At 45.8% G+C, this 24,987-nt stretch overlaps 1 long non-coding RNA gene across 1 annotated transcript in view; it reads left to right on the plus strand.

The window, feature by feature from the left end:
- LOC109281672 (uncharacterized) overlaps positions 1–24,987 on the plus strand; it is an 81,176-nt gene that overhangs the window by 13,980 nt on the left and 42,209 nt on the right. The gene's annotated exons all lie outside the window — the stretch shown is intronic.

Genomic DNA, 24,987 nt, shown 5'->3' on the forward strand with positions numbered 1-24,987 from the left:
CAGAGGCTGCCCCGTCATGGCTGGCCATGGGAGTACGGTTTCAATTGCCTACTTTTTTAAATGTGACATTTCTAGCTCTTCCCCCAGTAAAAAGTCATGTGTCGGACGCTTGACAGCGTAGCCAAGTTGGTGATGTAACAGCACATTTCCCCGTGGTGTTTGGGTCATGGAGCTGCTTGAAAGGCAGGCAGGAGCAGATCATTATGTTCTAGTGCCCTGCACATAAATATCAGCTTGAAAGAAACAGCTGCCCTAGGTGTTGTGTGCAATTCTGAGCTCCGGTTCTTCCAGGGAAAGCAATTAAATCCCAATGCATTTGATTTCTAAGGGGCCTTTCTGCCACACATTCTGTAACAGACAGTATGTCAAGTATGTAAAATACTAGCACTATTGAATGGATAGATACATAATAAAATAGGGTGCAGAGAGTTTAGAAACACCGAGCAGATGATATCAAACTGAGCTTCTCACTACAAAAATTCAGGTTCATATATCTGAGAGGACGTGGGCCGAAGTGCAGGTAGCTGGGAGGAAGCAGATATGTGAAACTGCAGTGCAGTTTTTGGAAGCGTATGCCCAGCCTTTAGCAATATAGGGTTCATAATGTGGAGATCATAGTAGATCCATTGCAGATCTGGGCATTGTTTCAGCTGTGGATAATCCTTTTTAATTATTTGGGCTATACACACACACACACACATAAAAACCCAAATGATATATATCTCTCTATATATATGTATATGTGTGTGAGTACACACATACATATATGTGTGTGTATATATATATATATATATATATATATATCTTCAGCTATTTTCAGTACTTATTCTGATCCTGAGTTATTGCCCTAATTAACCAGCAACTGAATTTTGGAGCAATAGCTCAGGAGCAGAATAAGTACTGAATATAGCTGAACCTGTACCCTTTATTTTATAATGTATATTGTAACAAATAGATTAGTGAAATGTGTACTATTGCCATCTCTTGGATGAAATCAGAACTACTAATCTGTGTGACAGTTTATCTTAAGTCCTATATTGCAAACAGATGAAGAAAACTTTGTTAGATTTAGTAGCATCTGAACCTGTACGTGAGAAGCAGAAGGATTTGAATTTTCAGCAGTTGCCGTGATGCTGAGTGACTCAAAAAAGAACATCCCAGTGACATGTTCCTACCTCTGCTCATTTTTCACGAACATCCATGTGAACCAAGTTTTTCTTATGGAAAGTACTTTTGGACCTGTAGACAAGAGACTAGTTTAAACAAAACCAAAACTCGCCATGTGGGAAACACAAAATGTGTTCTGAGCAGAAGCAGGGGTAGTTTCTGAGGTCAAACCAGCCCATCAGGTGGGGAACAAAAGTATTTCTTTGTAATTCTGGAGGCTGATCACATTACATAAAAGCTGAACTGAGAACTCTGATTACTCAAAGTAATTACTCAAGTAATCCATAGGCCAACATGTGTTTGTAGAGTGTATTTGTCAGTGAACATATTTGTAAGACTTCCGGATTGTTTGTTGACAATGTTAATTGGGAAAAAATAGGTGATTCACCAAATTAATTTATTTACTGCAAATAGCAAGCTTGGCTTTAGTGACAAACAAAGGCACCTACAGTGGCCTTTGATGTGATACAATACCTATTTTACACACACATATGCACACGGTATATATACTCTTTCTCTCCTCTTCCACCCCCCACCCTTTACCTTTGTTTTTATAATTTGAATTCAGTAGCTGATCCTGTTATGTATGTAATCATCAGAGTGGTATCACAGGTTCCATACCACATGACAGTGGTTATAACAAAAGAGTAACCAAATATGAATAACATAACTCGTAGTTATGGTCATCTTTTATTAACGTGATACCATTTTCTTTGGGCATTTTTTTTCTTTGTTGATTCCATTCACATTTCTGGCCCTTTCGGTGTTAAATGGCAATATTCTCTAGCTGATGATCTAATAATACCTGCTTAAAGTGACTGAAACTGATCCAAATAAAGAGTGGGGAGTTGTGCTACTTCTTTTAATATAAATAATTCTAGTCCTAAAGTTTTGCTTTGATTAACCACTAACTAAGTGGATGTTATTGTGTATTTAATTGATCAAAGTATAATCAAGAAATTGATCACTATTAATGAGCACTTTGAACACAAAGTTTGATATCAGGGTTTTTTTGTGGGGGTGAGGAGGGAAAAGGGGAAAGACGTGAATATATATGTCTGTTCTGAAACTGCCTAACAATATTTGCTTTAAACTAGTCCTTGCATTGACAAGTGATAAAGTTCTGACTGCTAGTCATTTACCAAACTGCACAATGGAGATGAGATATGGACTCAAGAAATCTCAAAGCTTGGACCTCACTACAATAATCCTGAAAGCTCGCAGCATTTGGAGGTAGGATTGTGATTTAAACCTACATCTGCTGGAATTACTGTACAAACCTCCAGTTTAACCAAATTCAAACATACTGAGAGAGATACAGCAGTGAGAGAAAGGTGGTTTTATGGTTAAAGCACAGGATAGGGAAGTTGGAGTTTTAAGCACTCATCCTTATTCTACTACATTTTCTTGAGCAAGTTTCTCTGGGCCTTCAATGTCCCATCTGTAAAATGTGAATAATAATAACAATAGTAATAATACCACCTTCTTTGTCAAACTTGCCAATTTAGGCTGCAAGTGCTTCAGGGCAGGAATAACTTTTTTGCTATAGGTATGTACAGCACCTGGCACAGTGTTGGGGGGTTGCTGTCTTGGTTAAGACCCCTAAAAGCTATTGTAATTTGAATCAAAACTCATGGAAGAGGTTATATCTTTTGATAGACCAACTAGCTATCTAGATATATGATCTAGTTGGTCTAATAGAAGATATCACCTCTTCCACAAGTTTTGTTTCCTTTTGCACTTGTTCCAGGAGGACAGGGAGGAGCGAGCAGTCCCCTTCCATACAGCCAAGGGACAAAGTCCACCCACAAGCAATAACTCCACATGCAGATGCTCATCTCTACCTAGCCCTTCCCTATCTTGTAGATCTTCAGGCCCGACCTTCTGCCTGGGCAGGAGGAAAACTGGGCTCAAATGACCCCAGCCAGGTAGGCATCGAGCCGCTTCTTAAAGACCCCCAGGGTAGGAGCCAGCACCACTTCCCTTGGAAGTTGGTTCCAGATCCTAGCCGCCCTAACTGTGAAGTAGTTCCTACGGATGTCTAATCTAAACCTACTCTCCAACAACTTGTGGCTGTTATTCCTTGTTATCCCGGGGGGCGCTAGGGGAAACAAGGTCTCCCCCAACCCTTCTGGTCCCCCCTAGTGAGTTTATAGACAGCCACAAGGTCCCCCCTCAGCCTTCTCTTGTGAAGGCTGAACAGGTTCAGGTCCCGCAGCCTCTCATTGTAGGGTCTGCCCTGCAGTCTCCGGATCCTGTGGGTGGCCCTCCTCTGGACCCTCTCAATGTTGTCCACATCCCTCTTGAAGTGGGGTGCCCAGAACTGGACACAGTGCTCCAACTGTGGCCTGACCAGTGTCGTGTAGGAGGGAAGGATCACCTCCTTGGCCCTACTTGAGATGCACCTGTGGATGCACGATAAGGTCCGGCTAGCCCTGCCGACCGTGACCTCACGTTGTCGGCCCATGTTCATCTTGGAGTCATTACTGACTCCAAGATCCCTTTCTGCCTCCGTGCTCACAAGAAGGGAGTTTCCCATCTTATAAGTGTACTGCTGGTTACTACTGCCCAAGTGCAGCACCCTGCACTTGTCAGTATTGAAACGCATCCTGTTTTTGTTAGCCCACCCCTGCAACCTATCCAGGTCTTGCTGCAGTCTTTCCCTGCAATGGCAGATCTAGGAACTGCTCCTTTAAACCAAACCCTTATGTTTTTAGAGCTTGTTCTTTTTTTGGTACTCCTCCAGCACACCTCTTCTCCTATCCAGCTCTTCTTCCCTCTTGCGTTTCTTTCCTAGTGTACTCATTCTGTCTTGATCTACTCACTGAAATTGTCTGGAAGAATTCTTTAGAAAAAGTCAAAGATTAATTTTTAAAAACCTTGATATGCTCTGTGGTTTTATTTTTGTGATGGTGGCTTAGCCATTATTTTGCACTGCACCCAAATCAAACAGTTTGTAGTAGCAACAGCTGCTTTAATTTCCCTGCTTGTTCTGTTGTCTACTGGAAAAACTCAGTGACTCACACCATCAGGGAAGACCTGACTTGGAAACAATGAGCTAAAGAAGCAGCCACCTCTTGTTTCATCTGCTTCCTGGAGGCTGATGCCTACTTTGCCCAGAGACTTCAGGGCTCGGGTCAAAAATTCTTCATCACAGAGGACAGTGAGGGAACCAAAAGAAAGTTATAAAATATTTGGACTTTGGAGAGGGAACTTCCCTGCAGGCTCTGTGACCTGACCAGGAGGGAATATTATTTTTTGGAACTAAAAATGAGCTGTTTTAAATTCCGAGTTCCTTACCAGCACTAATGAAACTGCGAGGGGAGGAGCCTTTATCTGTTCTGTCTTGCCAGGCACTTTCAGGGAAGGTACAACATACAAAGCCAAGCACACCCAACCCTCCTGGTTAGCCCCAAGGTCAAATGAATGGCTGAAATGATGTCACACAAATGCTCAGTCTGTCAGTGGCACAACAAGCAGAGTTGGCACCTGGGGCAAACCCTGCAGGAGAGCCGGGGCGGGGGAGTGACGGTTTCAAGAGCAGGGGTGGGGCAGTGGGCATCAGTCTTGTCCAAGCCAAGAACTCACAAACAGTCCTCAACTGAGCTGCTGCTGCCACTGCCTAATACTCTGCCCACCCCAGATGTTGGTCTGAAAGCAGCAGGAGCTGGGGGGACTATTTTGGAGTTCCTGGCATGAGGATGCTGCTGGTGTGTGGACTCCATAGGCATGGGGGATGATTCTGGTGCTCCTAACTTGGCACCCTAAACAGGTCCCCCTCTTCTCCCCTCTCCCAAGTGTGCTATTCAATACCCAGTGGTGGAGTAACAAAATATTAGGTCTCCGTCAGCTTATGTCAGATCTTGCTTCCATAGGGAGTGCGGGATAGTAATGCTAATGGTAGATGGCAGAACCTCAGTGTTGGCAATTTGGCTTGTGCAGGACTCACTCACTGACACTAGGGCAAGGCACCACCAACCACGTGAACTGCAGCCTAGAGCAATGCGGGAGCTGAGCCCCAGGTAGCCACATGCAGGGTAGCTGAACCTGAAGGCCTGAAAGAAACCTCAGTAAACCCACGGGCCACAGCTGCCCCCTGAATCCTGGTGCCTGTCTGCCTGTCTACCCTGGAATCTGGAATACACAAGAAAAAATACCACAGTGGGTAATGATACAATGATCCCACTCTGCCAGCCAATGGCAGGGAGCAATTCTTCAGACTTGGCCATGCCACTGCCCCCCAAGGGTGGTCCTGGGCTCACATCACAGCATCCAGTTTATTTTGACTGAGGTTGCAGGCCAGTCTATGGAAAGCCTTGATTTCTGACACTCAGATGAACGAGCCATGCTCCTCCCTTATGGGACACCACAGAAATCCCCAGAGTTATACCAGGGATTAATTTAGCCCAGAATGGGGAAGGGGTTAAAAATGTATGCATCTCCCAGAGAGTAGCTACTGGTTTCTTTGAATTGTGTTTTCATTGTAGGCAAGTGGGCAGGAATGGGGGGGTGGAGAGGAAACAGAGGACTCCTGGATCCTATGGGCAAAGATAGCTCTCAGCTTAATATAGCTTGTTATGAATATCATACTAGATGTTGTTCATGAGACAAGATGTAATCCATTTGGTCTGAACACTCTAAGCCCAAGGCATGACATAAATATAGAAGCAAAACAGTCTGACATACGAGTCATCTGTCCTCTCTAACCCAAGAAGTAAAGGGGAAAGAGCAAGCTTACTTCATCACAGTTTGTCACACAAGGCTATAAACTAGCCTTAAGCTGGAAAAAACATGCTTCATCCCAATGTGCAGAAGACCCCAGCAAAGCCCTCCCCACTGCAACAACTGCACATTCAGCAAGTTGTGACTGGATTTGCCCAGACCTGGTTTGCAATCATGGATAATTATCTGTTTTATCTATTTGCTTAGCAGGATTAAGCAAGTGTTAAAGTTTATCACAATGATATAGCAATCTGGCCTTGGTGGACGTAAAACTTCAGGACCCAGGGGTCAAATTCTACCCTACTCATCACATTTTTAACCTAATTTCTGTTAGCACGATAAAAGCCTAAGGAGCCTTCAGGGGTGTATGTTGTAGCTGTGTTGGCCTAAGGACATAGGCAGGCAAGGTTCTTTGGGTGAATCTGATATCTTTTATTAGACCAACTTAAATAGTTGGAAAAAAATTTTTAAGCAAGCTTACGGGTTCAAAAACCCTTCGTTAGGCTGAGGAAGTTTCAGCGGTTGGTGTGTGCTCTTCCTGAATGGAATGAAAAGTAAAGAAGCCAGGGGCTGGGCTGGTATGCTGCTGTTGAGTTTGGCTTTTTTCTTTTTCATGTTGTACAGTTTCCATTTCAAATGGCTGCATTTGGTATTTTCCATGTTACAGAGGTGTAGGTTGTAGCCGTGTTGGTTTAAGAACATAGGCACATGAGGTTCTTTGGGTGAATCTGATATCTTTTATTAGACCAACTTAAATAGTTGGGGGAAAAAATTTAAGCAAGCTTTCGGGTTCAGGCACTTTGATTGGCTGATGTTCAGCACTTCTCTTTGGAAAAGAGGAATTATCCCATGTTGATATGGGATGTCTGTTGGGATTTTTGCTCCAAAGCATTTAAAACTAGCAATAACGTGAAAAAGTTAAAAGTGATGCAGTGCTCTATAATGATCATTTACTAGTTGGGAATTGATTTGAACAGGAGTTTCAGTTCTGTGTTTGTCTGTCACTCTTTGGTTCCCAAGAATACATGTGTTGACAACAAATAGACAGATTTTATTAAATTACTGTTGCATATATAGAGAATGTCCACTCCCAAACTGCCACTGCAAAAGCAGTCCAACCTGACAATGGGAAGACAGCCACAGTCTTCAAGTGGACACTGTGGGAGAGGGCCACACAATGGGTATCAGTTGAGTAGCAGCAATTTCAGAAGGAAATTCTGCAGGCCTGTCATTGTTGTGGAGCAATCAATCATTGAATCAGAAAATTAGGGTTGGAAGGGACCTCAGGAGGTCACATCTAGTCCAACCCCCTGCTCAAAGCAGGACCAGCCCCAACTAGATCATCCCAGCCAAAGCTTTGTCAAGCTGGGTCTTAAAAACCTCCAAGGATGAAGTCCACCACCTCTCTGGGTAGCCTGTTCCAATGTTTTACTACCCTCCTAGTGAGAAAATTGTTCCTAATATCTAACCTAAACTTCCCTTGCTGCAAATTGGACCATTGCTCCTTGTTCTGTGATCTGCCACCACTGAGAATAGTCCAGCTCCATCCTCTTTTGAACCACCCTTCAGATAGTTGAAGGCTGCTATTAAATCCCCTCTCAGTCTTCTCTAGACTAAATAAACCCAGTTCCCTCAGCCGCTCCTCATAAGTCATGTCCTCCAGAATCGTTTTTGAAGCCCTCTGATGGACCCTCTCCAATTTGTCCACGTCCTTTCTGTAATGGGGGACCCAACACTGAACACAGTACTCCAGGTGTGGCCTCACCACTGCTGAATAGAGGGGAAGAATCACTTCCCTTGACCTGCTGACATCACTCCGACAATTCAGCGTAACTGAATTGTCTCTCATCCTCTTGTCCCCATTAATTGCTGGAACAAGAACCTGCTGCCATTAGGCCTCATCCATGCCCTATTCAGGGAAATGGCAACTAGTACTTGGTATCCACCAGTTCCAAAACAAGCAGGATCTCAACTTCTCTATTTATAATGTGCTATAACTGGTTTGAATGAAAGCTGTGGTTATCAGCAAGGGCTAGACAGTCATATTAGTCCCAGTCAGAACTGCTCACACAGCTGCACTCATACACAAAGAGACAAGAGTGAGTGTGTTTATAGTTCCATATAAAACAGACATGGGTGTATAACACAAACATATGACAGGAAGAGAAGGAAACAGTTGTCAGGACAGGTTATATGCTTGATCATCAAGAGCCTGAATAAGGAAATGGTGACTTTAGGATAAAGCAGGAGGAAATCTTCCTGCAATTACAAGGAAATATTGCTCCTTAGTTTGCTGTCGGGTAGGATCGATGAGTCTTTCCATTATAATCTCCTCTTTCCAAAGTCATTTATTACCTGGATGTAAATAGGCTCATGGTACTTTGATATGACTGATTTAGGGCAGTTCATGGAAGTTTTCTTGTAGTTAATGATTCTTTTTTGGTAGATGAGGGGTTGTTTGTAGGCTGCAAAAAAACATCGTTGGTCAAAATGAGATTGTTCAGACAATTTAGATTTACACTAGGGACTAATCACTCACAACTTTATGGAAAGACAAGCAACATGACCAAGTAACTTTCACTTTTAATGGGTATGCATATTACATTGCTTTCCAGAGAATTTAATTTGAATGTGATTTGATCTCTTTTGCTGCATAATCTCTCTTTCTGTTTGAATTTTAAAATAGATATATCAATAAACAGAAAGGTTAAAAAACAGCTAAGTGCTCTGCATACTTTTGAAGAGGCTCCCTATTTTTATTCTCAGTTTTTCATTTTCTTGGAGATTGGCTGCCAGTGGTTCTGTTGAAATAACAAACAGGAATGAGGAAAGAGGGCAGTACTAGCCTGAGTTTCGTTTTATTATAAAGGGTTTGCATTATAGTCATTGACCCTAACTTGACTTTCACGTCAGTTATAGAAGGTTTTTAATTTATTCTGTATATTCTTTCAAGAACTCATTGTTCCTAAAACTGCAGATAAAAAAGGATCAATTTTCCTAGCAAGAAGCCATCTTATTAGCAAAATTAAAAGTTAACTATTTTATTCTTTCTTTCCTCTCTTTTTTGTCATTAATATTCAGAAGGCTTCTGAAACTGTCTGAATCCATATTATATAGATAGAAAAACTAAAGCTACACATCTGCCAGGCCTCAATTTGTTTAACTCTTCACTGACATTTCCAGTCTGGGTAATTATGTTTTCAAATCCAGTTGTAATCATGAGATTAGATTGCAGAACCCCTTTTCCTTTTGGTTTCACCCTCTCTAGAAATAGTTGAAAAGGTAGACATCACAATAATAGCAGAGGTAATTGCTTCTGAAATCAAGGTGGATACATTTTTTAACTTTACTTTTGAGAACTCTGCATTAAAATCATGTTATGGAATCCACAATTATAAACTACTGCCTTGAGATTCAAGTCACTTCTGGAGTAGGTTTAAGCTTTTCTAGTTGTGCATCATTAACTTCGAATTGCTTCTGAAATTTTTGAGACCTTGTGAAATGAAATGTGATTACTGAGTCTTCCTACACGGCTGCATGTAAGTTTGGTAGAACGCAGCAAATGCCGCAGCTGTTCTATTTTATGTTTTCATGTGTTTTAAATGTCTAGGGGGCATTGTCTGTTTGTTTACCACTTGTACGGCCAGCCCGAAAAACAGCTACAGGAATGGAAAGAAAAAGAGATAGAAATGGCAAGAAACTGAATTAGAAATACTGCATAAATAAACAGAAGATCACAAACTCCACAGCTTTCAAAAGGCAGAGACTAGCTGTCTGCCAGATTGAACAAGAAAACTGAGCAACAACGCAAATGTGCTAAGCATGGATATTTAAATGTGCCTGCAAAACCAGCAGCCTCCTGGTCTACCAAAGCAGGGCCTGATCTGAAGCCTGTCAGTGGAAAGTCTCTTGTTCACATCAGCTGGCTTTGGATCATGCCCAAGACTTCCCTCTTGCAAGCTGGTCTGTGTGGATGGACCTCTGTGCTCATGGGGAGTGCTGCTATGTTCCCCAGGGCTCTGAGCAGTTGTGTCTGTGTAGAATAGACTGGAGGATGGTCTAAAAAACAACAGGCATCCAGAACGTTCCTGTTGTACCTGTGCTCACTGAAAGATGAGGTTAGGTGTGCACATTTCCCCAAGAGACATGTACACGTTGCATGACATGTGCAACAGCTTTTTAATCATGGACTGGCGGACCAAACCTCTTTTTCACAGTCCTTGCTATGTCTCTCTAACTAACTGAATCTTTGGATCCCCCATGAATCCAGCCCAGCTGGGTTTGGACAGAGTCCATCACTGCTTCAAGCTGAAGAGCCCCTAATGGGATCTTCTGGGGCCAGATCTCTTGTTGGGGATGAGGAACTCTGCTGTGCACCTGCCCCAGGCCCTGAACACAAAGAGAATTGCTGAAGTGGGTCATGTGGAGTCCACTTAGCTGTGGTCTCTGTGGTTTACAATTTAACCCCTCTGGGCCAAGGTTAAACTATAATTGCAACCCATGTGGCTGTTAAAGCAAAGAGCACAGGAGAAGTACAGATGCCAGCAAAAACAGCAAGTACCTGAACACAATCACATCTCAGCATCTTCACTGTTCCTGCAGGTCCTCTGCTTTGGTTGGTGCTTTTGGGAGCAGGCAAAGCCTCTCCTCTCCATTTTCCTCCAGCTGGGCCTTCTGTGTATCCCTTGTAGTAAGGGTTAGGGGTGCCAGCTCTCATGTCTTCCCTAGAAGTGACAGCATGTGAGGAGGATGGGAGTACCTGGAGCTGTGCTCATCGCAGCAGGAGCCCCAGGACCCTCGGGGATTTCAGCTCTGCCTGAAGGAAACCCCTTCTCATTGGTTGCCTGCTCCACAGTAAAGAGTACGGAGCAGAAAGAGTCCAGCAACTCTGGGTACCCTCCTGTGAGCAAAGGGATTGAATCTCTGCCCTACCCCCTCTGCAACACCGGCTGGGTAGGGGGAAAGACCCTTGGAACTGCCCCTGCCCAGTGTGGAAGGGAGAAGGACGCATGACTACAGGTGCATCTGGCCTGGGATTGAGCAGAGAAGATCCCTTGGAGGAGCAAAGGTTCATATATTCATAGACTGTAGAGTCGGAAGGGACCACAATGGATCATCGTGTCCGATCCCCTGCCCCTGGCAGGAAAGAGGACCGAGGTCAGATGACCCCAGCCAGGTGACTATCTAGAGGAGTCACCAGGTGACTTATCTAGCCTCCTCTTAAAGACCTCCAAGCTAGGTGATAGCACCATCTCTCTTGGAAGCCCTTTCCAGACTCTGGCCACCCTTATTGTGAAAAATTTCTTCCTAATATCTAACCTAAATCCACTCTCAAACTAGTTTACACCCGTTATTCCAAGTCACTCCCTGGGGTGCCTTAGTAAACAGCGCTTCCCCTATTCCCCGTTGACCTCCCCTAATAAATTTATAGGTGATGCTGGGATGGGTAGATTTGATAGAGGGACTTATGGGCTAGATGTTAGCTCTGCTGGGTGCTGAGCACAGGTGGGGACTGGGCACAGAGTGAAGTAGGAGACTGGGGTTGGGATATAATTCTCAATGAATCTGTAAGAATAGGGGTAACACTATTTGCTGCATACACCCATGAGGGATGGGCAGGGATTTCAAATCTCAGAAGATTGCCCTAAAAGCACCACACAGTCTTTGAAAGAAACCCAGGGGACAAAAAACAACCCCCAAATTATTTTTTAAACTCAATTTCCTGATTAGTATTATTATTTTAGGGTCTAACTCATGTTTGTTGGTCTCTTGAAGCTGGCTGTGTTGGGACCTTCCCTGTTTCTGATGTTCTCCTGGGGTTTTTCCATGCTCCTTAGGTCATGAAAAGTCAGCAGTACTGCTGGTAGGGATTTTGAATTGTTCTGCCAGGTGGAACTGCTCATTGTGGATGGCCCTAGGTTTGCCTCTCAGGTGTGCACTACTCACTGCTGTTCTGGTTTCTGCTACACAATGGAGGATCTAATCCACATGGGTGTTTACCCTCCGACATGCTATTTATACAACCAGAAGGGACTCACCAGTTGACATATGCATTTTTATCAATCTGTCACACCCTCTATTTAAGTCTTCATGCAAGAAAAACTGTAAGAGCTCTGCAAAGCATACAAAACAACAGCAAAAATCCCTATACATTCAGAGTGCAGGGGCTTTAGTTAGAAAGGTTAAACCAATTAGAATAAATGGAATAAAGACCTGGGTTGGGCTTCAGAACACTTGTTTTGTTCCCTTAGCCTTAGCATCTTTCTGGTTACCAGAGAGTTTCCTGGTTGGATGTTAGTGCAAGCTTTTGAGTGAGCAGAGAGGCAACTGAATATTGAATGCCTCTCCCAAAGCAATAGTAACTGTGTTCTTCAGGTGGTTAGGGGTGGCACCTGTAGATGACATATAGGGGTTATACATTGTGGACTAATAAGTAAGCCCTCCCAGTACTCACTCAGCTGCACCCAAATGCTGGCAAGGTCCATGGATGCTGTGGCACTTAGTGGCCACAGGAAATTCTGTGGCAACCTCCCTTACAATAACAAAGCAGGGGGATTTTCCTAAATTCAATATGAAGGTGAAAAATGCACTCTGTGCCAAAGTCCATGATTCTGTTTACTTTATCTTGTCTCCTAGTGAGAGTCAGAGACTGGAGCTTTACATGAAAGAGATCAGTGCGTAGCCGGTGCTGACAAACCTTTTGGAAGACAAATCAGCTAAGGAGCTAAGCCAATTTTAAGTAGCTTTAGAGGAAAAATGTGGGGATGGTTATCCCATACCTGATTATGGGGGGGGACTTTCACTTTTCTCTGAAGCACCTGCTGGCTGCTATTGAAGACAGGCTGCTGGACAATCGAGGCCTTGTGTCTGCTCCTGTTTGGCAATTCCCATATACAGTCCCTCACCATCCAAGAAAGAGTTGGTGAGTTGTGGGCTCAATCAGTCCTGCCTTGCTATATCTGCCATAGGTATTAGGAAGGGGCTGTAGGGAGCGAGGCACGAGCTTTCTGCTTCTCACTCTAGGAGCAGTCTGGCTTTGACCTAGAACTGGCTAGAAGCTGCTGCAGGCCAGAGCCACCCTGAGGGATGATGTCAGGGCATTGTTTTGGTTTGCTACCTAACGAGGGGCTTTGTATTGGTCTGTTGTGAGCCCAGGGCTGGCGTAGTCATGGGTTCCCATATTTTCAGCTGTGATCATGCTACACATTTCTGCATGGACAGCACCACAGGCAGCATAAGCTGCATTTTCTAATGGGCAGAGCCAAGGAGATGGCTGGGAAGTTCGTAGCTCTCAGAGCTGCTGCTGTGGGCTACCTACAAACTCCAGAAAACAAAAATAGGGCCAGTAGTGGGTTCGTGTTTTCAAGGAACTGTTGAAGCCTGGAATATTTTTTTTAATGTGGAAACATTGATACTTTAGTGGGATGATGCATGAGTAGGGGCAAGTCTTGTAGCTGCAGTCCCAGCCTTCGCTTCCTGAATGTTATGGATGTAAATTAAATCCCAAAGGCTGAACTCTTCAGTGGAGGGCACTCCTGGGATCTCGATGATTATAATGAGGCTGCATTTGTCACCAGTCGATAGTCTCTGCAGTCTCATGGAGTTTATGGTTTCTTGCTGCCTGACGTTGCAAGGGGCTTCCACCGCCGAGTTCTAAATTTTCCTCTGTTCTGCAGAAGTCTGTTAGTCACTCTTTGTAAGGCTCATTTGATAGATCTCAGAAAAGCTGAGCCATGATCGCGAGTGAAAGCTCTATTTGTTTTAAAGAAATCAGTCCGGGTGCACTGATAATAAGTCAGCTCCTCAGCACAGCATGGCAGCGGAAGTGTGCTGGCAGCATAACACAGGGGTCAGCAACTCAAAGCCATTTGTGGCTAGTTTGTTTTTTTGCTGGCTGATGCTTCAGATAATTTGCCTTGCTCCTATTCAGTGTGAAGGCAAAAAGAGAAGCAAATCTCCTTATGGTAACAATTGTGTTTTTAAATCCTCCTTATTGTCAGGCTCTGACACTGATGACGAGCAAACTGGTTACACGTTTGGCTGGGTGGGTTTTCACTGAGGGTGTTTTTTCCCCAGCATATTGTTCCTCAACTATTCATTCTTTTGAATTGTTTTGTAATGAGGAGGGCCAGTGAGTCACTGGGCTTGGGTATTTGCTGTTGCTTTTCTGCCAGCCTGCTTGTTGTCTCTGCTCCTTTCTCTGCTGTCCAGAGAACCGCCCTTCCCAGTTTTCTCTGCTGGGATGGCTTCAGGCTAAGCAGCTCACTCCATGAGTAGCAATCAAGCCTTGTATCGTCACTACATACATAATGCTGATGCATGCCTCCCCTCCAAATGGTACGGGGCAATGGGATGTCTCCCCTGGGAATTTGTGTTGATGTAGCTACATTGAAACCCAACACTTTCTACCTTTCTCCAAACCAAGAACAACAAACGGCTAAGAAGAAAAGTATCAACTCAGCACAGGCAAAGCCTGTGTTTTGTGTTTTTTTTGGTATCGCTCCACCATCACTTGTCTGTAAGGATAGAGCTTACTTCAGGAGGCTGTGGGGGATGGAGGCAGGCGGTATGTATGGAGGCCGGGAACCAAGGAGAGGGATAAATCTGACCCATGGGGTGCATTTGATGGCTGAGTTTTATACAACCTTGGTGCAGAGTTTTGTATGACCTATTTATGACCTTGGTGCGGATCACTTCCCCCACGTCCAGGTGATTCAGCCCAGTTGACTTGCAGGCTCATGATCAGCTGGGGCAGTTAATAACCTATGCACTTCTCAGGGTCTGATTATGCATGAGCTCTATTGTATGCTTGAAGGGTTTTTGGTTGTAGCCGTGTTGGTCTAAGGATATAGGCAGGCAAGGTTCTTTGAGTAGATGTGATATCTTTTATTAGACCAACTGCGTAGTTGGAAAACAATTTCTTGGCAAGCTTTCAGGCGTAGTCGCCCTTCTTCAGGCTCCCCATGCCTGAAGAAGGATGCCTGCGCCCAAAACCTTGCCAAGAAAATTTTTTCCAACTACTCAGTTGGTCTAATAAAAAATATTATATCTACTCAGAGAACCTTGCCTGCCTATTGTGTGTGTGATACTTTTCTTGAAACTCGGATATGGGCATTTACTTCCCAGGTAACAAATTAATTCTTGTTATTCTCTCTGTGCTAGTGCCTGGAGCTCCAGCCATGCAGCAGGGTCCCACTGGGCTGGTGCTTTGCAGATGACTAAAGGAAAACCATTTCCTTCCCTAGGGAGGAAGCACAACTCCATAAGTAACAATCCTTGGGGACAAAGAAGCCAAGAGAAATTTAGGTCAATTGTTGGTTTTTTGGTTTTTTCCCCTTCATGCCTTTTCGATGCACCATCAGGTGGATGGATAATGTTAAGCCTCATAAAGCATACAGTTAAATGAAAATTATTCAAAGGAGTTTTATATATATAGGTGGGTAACCGAATAACACTGGAGATTTTGTAGCATTTAGACTAAAAATTACCTCTACACATTTTTGGTGTAAACATCTTCCATTATCTTTACTTTTAAGTATCACTGTCGCCTCATAAATATGTTTAGAAACCAGCTTAACTAATTCCTTAACACATCAACTTGCAAATCTGACACATCCAAATACCTTAGATTCCTCCCAACAAAAAATGTGGTATTATTTTGATTGTCAGGCTCACTCAACAGATTCCTAATTTCCATATACAGGCAATCCTCGACTTGCAGCGACTCGACTTGCGGCAATCTGCGCTTGCGGTACTCCTCATTTTACACCTACCTTATTACTTACCACGCTGATTCTTGCGCTTACGGCATGCTGTAAGCGCGAGGATCCAGCGCCTTACGTCATTCAGTCAGTGCTCCGGTGTGCTCCAGAGTCCTGATGTGTAAGTTTCTTCTACTTCTTCTGCCCATTGTACTCTATGGCTGTAATGCCTTTGCAGTGTTAAGGGGAGTCCTGTCTTTTAGCAAGCCTAAGTAACCGAAAGTGAAATTCAAGCCATATCCATTCAGGAACCTTGCAGCTTGTACTTGGCAATACAGTGCAAGTCCTGATGTGTAAGTTTCTTAGTGCAAGTCCTTAGTGCTTAGTGTTAAGCTTTTGTATATTCAGTACTGTATTCAGCCTGCTGTTTCTTAGTGCAGGGGTTCCTGCTTAGTGACTTCCTGATGTTTCTTATATTCAGCCATTAAAAATGGCTGATAAAAGGAAAAGGCAGTGCTCTAGTGATGGTGAGGGTTCTGATATGAAATGGAGAAAAGCCATCACATTAGAGGTGAAAGCCAACGTTATCAAGCTTAGTGAGAGTGGTTTGTCACAAACAAATCGGTAGACGATTGGACCTAGCTTGCACTACTGTGCAAACTATTATTAGAGAAAAGGAAAAAATACGTGATGAAATTTAAAGTGTGGCCTCATTGCAATCCACTATTATAAGGCAACATGCAGGACTTGTGGCTGAGATGGAAAGACTTGATTTTGTGGATTCAGGATCAAACTCAGTGCTGTGTGCCTTTGAGTTTAGCCACCATGCAAGCCAAGGCTTTGAGTCTTTTTGACACTGTGAAGCAACAACATGGCGAGGGATCCAAGGATGAAAAATTCAGTGCAAGTAAGGGTTGGTTCGTGTGTTTTAAAGGCAGGTATGCCTTGCATAACGTCAGGGTGCAAGGTGAGGCTGCTAGTGCTGATGAGACTGCAGCTCAAGATTTTCCTAAATAATTGGCCATCAGTATTGCAGACCAGGAAGGTGGACCAACCCTCAAGGAATTCTGGAAGGGCTTCAACATCCTGGATGCAGTGAAGAACACTGGAGAATCTTGGAAGGAGGTTAAGAAATCCAGCCTCAATGGTGTCTGGAAAAAACTGTCCAGAATTCCTTTCTGATTTCCAAGGATTTGAAGACCAAGTGGATGAAGTCACTGCTGATGTTGTGAAGATGGCTGGCCAGCTACAGCTAGAAGTTGAAACAGAAGATGTTGAGGAGCTGCTGGCCTCTCATTCCCAGGAACTGACTAATGAAGAGCTGTCCATCTTGAGGAGCAAAGGAAGGCAAAAAATCAGATTCAAGAGAGTCCCGCTCAAGGTACCATGACAACAAAGCAGATGAGTGAGGCCTTCAAACATTTGGAAGCTGCAATGGCAATTTTTGAAAAAATGGATCCCAACCTCCAACGCAGCTCAAAGACCAACAACTTGATCTCTAATGCCGATGCGTGCTACAGGGAAATGTACAATGAGAAAAAGAGGGCAGCAAAACAAACATCCCTGGATCAGTTTTTCAAAAAACCATCAAGTGGCTCTAAGTCTCCTTCACCTTCTGATTAAATCAAATTAAATAGCTGATTTAAATATGGTGTTTATGGTCATTGCTATAAGAAGTTGGGTATCAGGCCCTTGATCAGGAACGTAACCCCCTATTATAACATTGTTTCTATGAGAAATCAGATTTGCCTTACATAATTTCGACTTTCAGCGCCTTTCCAGGAACATAACCCACTGTAAGTGTGAGGACCGCCTGTATGTTCTATATAAATCTCCCTTGTCTTGCATTCTAACTTCTCATGGGACATAGGTTGAGTAAACTAAGTGCCCTGTAAATATCCAGTACCCTTTCATTCTTGTATTTGAGAATGTGCCCATGTCCACACACACAGGTAGTGTGAAGTTTCTAATGCACTATCAGTTCAGACCCTAACTCATGGTGTAGTACTTTCCCCAAGTAAACAAATCCCTAATGTCAAGAATTCTGTTCCCATTAAAACACATCTGCCAAGAGCAAAGGCAGAACAATCACTTGCACTGAGTAAAGCAATGAGTAATAGCTGGGAAGGATTGCAACAATGGGCAATAACTGTGTGCAGATAAGACAGTGAAATCCGTGCCAGTGGAGAGCTCTGTTTGTAACCGAGTTGGATTTTTTTCCCTACAGACTGACCCCATGGGCTGCAGTGCACTCAGGCCCCCATGACCAGAGCTGTGGCATTTGCACTGTAAATTGTGGGAGGCTTGTGGAGGTTTCACGGCCAGCACTTCCATGGTGGTGGGTCCTGTCCGAACAAAGCAGCAGCAGTCTGGTCCTCACAGCCTTAACTGTTTTGAATCCTCATTAGATCTTGTGTCAACTTTGCCTCGCTCTGAGCACTCTGGTCCTCACTCAACACATACTTAACTTTAGGGCACCCCGTGCATACTTCAAGTTAAGCACATGGTTCTTGTGGTCAGAGCCAGAGTATTCAGGAACAGAATGGAGCCCCATGTGAACATGATGAGCAATAAGCGGAAAGAGGCTTCCACCATGTCCTTTCTGTGTTCAGAACTTACTTCAATAGATAAACCTTTTGTTTCCTGACTACTGCTGTCCCTCCGCCCCAGAGCTGCCTCACTTGTATGCATTTACATGACTGGAGCATGACTGCCTTAGAATTTGAAGGTAATGTGTGACCCCTCATGGTTATGGCAGTGTTAGAGTGATGTCCTAGTCATGAGGGTGATGCAGAGCAGAGATTGATCATCTCATTTGTTAGATCCCGATTCAGGAATGCTCTTCAGCACATGCTTGATTCCTGTTGACTTCAATGGGAGTTAAACACTTACTTTTGTGCTGTTCTGAACAGGGAAGCTCTCTTGAAACAGCATTTGAAAAGGGTTCTGTCTACTCCGCTCCTCTGTTGATATCAACTCTCCCAAATTTCCTGGGGGTTGGCAGTAATGTTCTCTCCCCCTGCTGACCCTTCCCTGGCCTGTCTGGTAAGCCTTCATTTTCTTAGTATGTTTGGGGGGAAGATGAAGTGGATGTAGCTCATGTTGTTTCCTGCTTGGTTTACTTGGAGTGTCACCAATGACGCCATCCTGGCTCTGGGAACAGGCAGGTGCATTTCTTAAGCAACTGGAGTGCTTTTAAAATAAAAGTTCAGGATTGCTAACCCCAGGACACCAAGAAGAACGGGCTTGGCTTAACAGCACCATTGTTAGGAAGTACTACATTTTGAGCCTTTTTAATTTGCCTTCTAATTTTTTTGAAGCTATACAGGTTTGTATTTTCAAGTTTTTCTTCCCTGTAGCAGGGAGGGCTAGAAAATGATTTTGTTTTGCTGAATTGAGGCTGAGATTCTCACATAGTCACATGATTTTTTTGTGCTGAGGCTTGAGAGTGAGGATAGTCCAAGGGCTGGTGACATGGGAGACCTAGCTTCAGTCTCCTCCTCTGCCACAGGCTGCCTGTATGATCTTGGGCAAGTCACTTGGGCCCAGATCCACAAAGGCACTTGGCCCCTGCCATGGTGAGTGCTGCAATGATGAGCTGTTAGTCATCACCTCCCTAGAGTGAAATGGGCAGCCCTGAGCATGGAGCTGAGCCTTCTCTATTCAATGCATGGGAAGAGGGAGAGGCCTCAAAATGGGATCTATGAAAAACCCAGCACACTGTGGGGAGATGGCAAAGTCACTTATTGGGAAACACTGAGGACACAAGTCTCTGGGGCTTAATGGAAAGCAAGCTGCTTAAGAGGAGGCTGCCTTCACCTGCTCAAAGTCCACCACCCGGAGCCATCTCCTGAAGGTAGGTGCCAGTATCCCTTCCTTAAGGACTGAGCTGAGATCCAGGCCTATCTTTTAAAACACAAGTGAGGGGCTGCCCACACCCTCCTCCTTTTTCCAAGAGCTCAGGGATAGTACTGTGGGCAGAGGGTGTAGGCAGGTCCCTGCCTCTGCCTGCCTGGGTTCCAGCCCGGCTCTGAGGAGCATGCACATTTTACCCAATGAGCAGACTGTGCCCCAGCCATTTGTCTGGACAGTCATTCTCATTGCTTTCTCTGGCCCAGTTAATCTTGCTGCACAGCAGATCAGCTGTAGCAGGGGAGAAGTGAGGGCACACCCACACAGTATGGTTTATATGTAGAGAAACTCGAGAGAGTCCAACAGAAGGCCATGTGCATGATTAGAGACCAAGTCATACAAGGAGAGGCTGAAAGACTTGGGATTATTCGGCCTGGAGAAGAGAAGACTCGGAGGGGACTTGGTTGCAGCCTATAAGTATATCAGGGAGTACAGTACATCAGGGCCTGGGGGAGCGTCTGTTCACCAAGGCCCCCCAGGGAAGGACAAGAAATAATGGGCACAAGCTGATTGAGGATCACTTCAGGCTAGACATAAGGAAGAACTTCTTTACAAGTCAAGTACCGAGGGTTTGGAACAGACTCCCTCCAGAGGTGGTACAGTCACCCATCCTGGTGGTTTTCAAAAAGCATCTTAACACCCATCTTGCTAGGGTCATCTGACCCCAGCAGTCTTTCCTGCCCAAGTGCATGGGGGCTGGACCCAATGATTTGTAAGGTTCTTTCCAGCCTCTAACAGCTATGAAACTATATAGCCTGGTAGTTTGGGCAGTCTCCGGGAATGTGAGAGGAATCGCCTTAAGCAGAGTTAGGAACTGAACCAGGTTTCCAGACCCTGAGTGCATGCTCTAACTGCTGAGTGGAGACGGGAGGAGGCTGCAGCACCCTGCCTCCTCCCCAGATGCATTTTGTGCATCACCTGATCCAGTAGGCAGTTGAGTTCCTATAGCAAGAAGGGCAGAAGCACACCTAGGCTGTGAATCCTGACAGGATGGGGTGTGGGAGAGGCATGGCGCTGCTCAGCCCTGTCACTCTGAGTCACTTCTGAGCATGAGCAGAAGCAGAACTTGGGGAACTGCAGTGTCAGAAACCAAGGCTGAATCCTACAGACTTCCAGGGTCCACTGTGGGCAGGGATTTGAGGACTGAAGCTTGGGCTTGGGTGACTAAATCCTGTCCAAGTCCTTTTGTGAATCTAGGCTTTAGATTGCCTGTGCCGCTCTTCCTCCTCCCCCCCCACCCCCGCCCCCAGCAGTGCTGTGGGGATTGCTGCATTGAAGACTGTGCAGTGCTCAGGGCTATGGGAGCTATGCAAGTAACTTAGCTAGAAGGGGAACACAAACTAGTGTGACATGACTATGAAATCACAGGTGTTGCCACCACTGAATGATGCAATGGATATTTGAAAAAGACAAGGGTAGACAAAAACCATGAGGGTTTAACAGTAGTGAACATGTTTTACAATTTAACCTGTTTTTTCTCAATTCATAACAATATAAGAAGTTTCTGTTGGTAACAGAACAACGGCCTGTTACTAACGGCTTTTAGCACATCAAACAAATAGTCAATTTTCCTTGGCAAGTGTGGTAGTTCTGTGGTATGATCAACACATTTGCTCTTGTGATTTTAAAATTAAAACACAAACAGTGAATGCTTCCCTGCACTAGAGATTCCTTTGTACCAGGGGGTGAATGAAACACTGTCTGTTTGTCTCATCATAAGAATTATTTTGTTTCTAGTTAAAATGTCAGGTGTATGGAGGTTTTCTCCATCCATTTTACAAAGGAGCTGGTGATATTATTCCCCCAGTTGTTTGTGGGCCACCAAACTATATAGTTCCTCTGGTGCTAATGTAAATCTATTTCCAAAGCATAAATTTAAGAATAGGTGAAAGTTCAGAGAACAGAAGTTTGCACACAAATCTCTATTTCCCCCCAGAGTTCCTGTGCATATGATCTATGACATGAAAAGCAGTGGCTTGGCCTGGCTGTACTTATTTGATAGGGAACGCACACATATGAATTAGTTCTTGCATGATTTTACTGCTTGCTTGCAGCAGAGTTGTAAACCTTTGTCCAAGCCAAGATTAAGCAACACGTTGCAGCAGCTGTGTGTTTCTGCCCTTGAAAAACAAGGGCTGTAGCAAAGAAGGGAATGTTTAAGGTACATAAAGAACCCGAGGCACAAAACAGACTCCAGTGGTGTCTATTTCCTCTGATTTCCTCTGTTTCTTTTTTAGTTTTAAACAAAATATTTTTTAGAAGCAGATTTTGCTGTGTAACTGGTTTAATTAAAGTTTAGGTCTTGCTGTATGAACATTTACAGCAGACACATCAGCAGCAAAAGGTCACCCCCTGCAGGAAATGTAAAGGTACTGTAGGTATGGAGTGAATGCAGTTTCATTTGTTTGAGTAGGCTTTCTTGTCTTTGTGTGTTAAAACTTGCCAAGCTGAAGTCCTCCACTGAAGTCAGTAGCAAGCCCTTTGGAAGGCTGGGCCCTCCAGTTAGAAAAGGCTTCCACTTATCACCACGTTTATTCCTTCCTTGGACCAGACTGAAGAATTGACTGGAGAGAGCTGCCAGGCTGCAGATCATGTTATAATGCCTAAACAAAGGTATGAACAGGAGCCCGAACCAACCCCAGGATTGCTTTTTGCCTATTACCCTGTACAGATCACCTTCCTGCTTTACACCATGTTAGGCATATACAACCATGAAGCCAGGCCCTCCAGACTGCAAGATTCTTTGTGGTAGTGATACAGCTCCAGCCAAACAGCAGGTGACCATCCAACTTTGGGCTTTAAGAGCCAAAAGGGCCTCCCAGTTTGCTCTTGCTGTCCCTCCTTCCAGCAGGTGTTAACCTGAACGTGCAGATACTCCACTCCTGTCACCCTTCACCAGGGGAGTCCCAGGCTGGAAGTTTGGGCCTGAAACCAGAGCTGGCCACTGCATGGTGTGTCTGTCACTCTGGCTAGGGACAGAAGTTACACATAAACTGGTTTAAGTGATCAGAAACTGATGGTTTAAACCTGTAATAACAGAAGTTCAGGGTACATAAACCAGTTTCAAAATGGCCCAAACTGGTTTGAGATACATGTGGTTGAATGTAGTATCAGACTTAACTGATTGAAGTCAAACCAGTTTATGGAACTTCTGTCCCAGACCTCTTCCCGGTTCAAGTTAAATCAGAGTCCCCTAGCATCCCAGCAGGCTCTGCAGCCCTGGGCTGGGCTGTGCTGTCTGCTTCAGAGAGCAGGGCTGGCCCTGCCCTTCTGCTCTCTAGCTGGAGCAGGGGTGGGGGCATGGCCAAATGCCAGCTCCCCTAAGATGAAGGGGCAGGGAAGAGGTTTATTCCCTCCTCCCTCCCCTGTCCCACCAGCACAGACTCCAACCGAGGTCTGCCAGGCAGGGGCTCAGCAGCCCATGTCAGGCATTTCACCCCACTCGCTGCTCCAGCAGCAGAGGGTGGGGCCAGCCCTGGCAGTGTGAAGCGAATGGAGACAGAGGCGGGTTTAATTCCCCACTCCGTCCTCTGTCCCAGCATGGACCTGAGCTGGTCTGCCTGGCCAGGGTCCTCCCCACCCCTTACTGCTGCAGCAGCAGGTGTGGGGGCATGGCCAGGTGCTGGCCAGCATGGCCCCCTGAGGCAAAGGGGGCAGGGAGGGGGTTTATTCCTCCTTCTGTCCCCTCTCCCCCTGTTGGACTGCAGCTGGAGTCCGCCAGCCCTGGCCACCGCCTCCACTGCTTGCCCCTGGCCAGGCAGACCCCAGCTGGGGTTCCCTGGGGGGAGAGGGGATGGGAAGGGAATAAATCCCCTCCCTGCCCCTTCACTTCAGGGGGCCATGATGGCTGGCATCTGGCCACACCCCTACCACTGCCAAAAACTGGACCTGGCAAGGGGGGAGCGATCCTGAAGGGACAGCAGCTGCTGTCATAGTGTCCTGGGGAGTGCAAGCTTCTTCCGGGGAGTGGGGGAGGGTGGCTGTGCTGTGGGCAGGAACAGGGCAGACAGAGCTGCCACAGCCTGTGCGTGGTGAGCGCCAGCAGTGGCAGGGCTCAGAGGGTGGCTATGGGGGCTAAGCCAAATTTTGGGGTGGCCATAGCCTCCCAAGCCCCCTATAGTGCCACCGCTGCTTGCCCCACGCAGTCTGCAGCAGTGCAGTCCCCCACACTGGGAAGAGGCTTGTGCTCCTTGGGACACCATCACAGGGGCTCCTGCCCCATCAGGGTTACTCCTTCCTTGCCAGTCCAGCAGGAGCATGGCCAGACGCCAGCTCGGCATGGCCCCCTGAGGTGAAGGGAGCAAGGAAGGGGTTTATTCCCCCTTCCATCCCCCCTACCCACCCAGGGAACCCTAGTTGGGGTCTTTCTGGCTAGGGGAGAGCAGTGGAGGCGGCAGCTGGGGCTGGCTGACCCCAGCTGCAGTACCCCAGGGGGAGAGGGGACGGAAGGGGGAATAACCCCTCTCCCTGATCCCTTCATCTCAGGAGGCCATGCCTCTGCTCCTGCTGGCGCAGCAGTGAGGTGGGAGGGGGGACCCTGACACAAGTTGCTCCATCCCATTCAGTCAGACCCCAGCTCAGGTCTGTGCTGCTGGGACAGGGGACAGAGTGGGGAATTAACCCCCGCTCCATCTCCAGTCACTTCAAGCTACTGCTAGGGCTGGCCATGCCCCCCCCGCTGCCCCTCCACTCAAGTGGTGAGGGCGGGGGTGAGAAATGCCTGACAGGGGCTGCTTTGCCCTTCCCCCTCCAAGCAGACCCTGGCTGGGGTCCCTGAAGGCCAGAGTGGGGTTTAAACCCCTCCCCAATCATACTTAGCCAGGTGGGACCTGGTCACGTCGGCCCCCAGCACAGCTTCCCATGCAGTGGAGGGCTCCCTTGAGCACCCCCCAGCTTCTAGCCTGAGCCACTGCAGGCATGTGGATGCATTTCTGGAATCAAAAGTGAATGTCTGTTCACTTGCAAATGGGTTCAAACTATGCAGATTACACTAACCTGCAAAGATTGAATCAATTTAGGCTTGAGCTTTTTGAATGTCTGTACTTACTTTCTGACTCCTTGCTTCCCACCTCTTTGATATGTGGGGCAGCCTCTAGAGCTGTAGCTTTCAGCGAGCTGTGCTGTGCACCAGCATCTCTAACCAGTTAAAAATTTAGCCTCTTCCCCCTCCAGGAGAACCTTACAGCTTGTACACACTTTTGTAACCCTGCCATCCATGACTCCCAAAGCAGGCTCACTCAGAGTGTGTTTAAGTCACATCCATGCTGCTTGCTACAGTGCTACTGAAAAGCGAGCCCTGCCTACCTGCACGCAACAAGCACTGAGAAAATGCTACGTAGCTGCCATTAGCTCGGTGCCCCAGTGAACACACTTGAGGCTGATAGTGGCACTGGGCATGCACCAAACAGCACCTGTGTTGGGTTTCTGGGGCAGTAACATGCAGGCAACACCATGTTTCACTGAAACAGGCTTGGAGCCAGCATGT

This window comes from Alligator mississippiensis, chromosome 2 (assembly GCF_030867095.1).
Source record: "Alligator mississippiensis isolate rAllMis1 chromosome 2, rAllMis1, whole genome shotgun sequence".
Classification (NCBI taxonomy): Eukaryota; Metazoa; Chordata; order Crocodylia; family Alligatoridae; genus Alligator; species Alligator mississippiensis.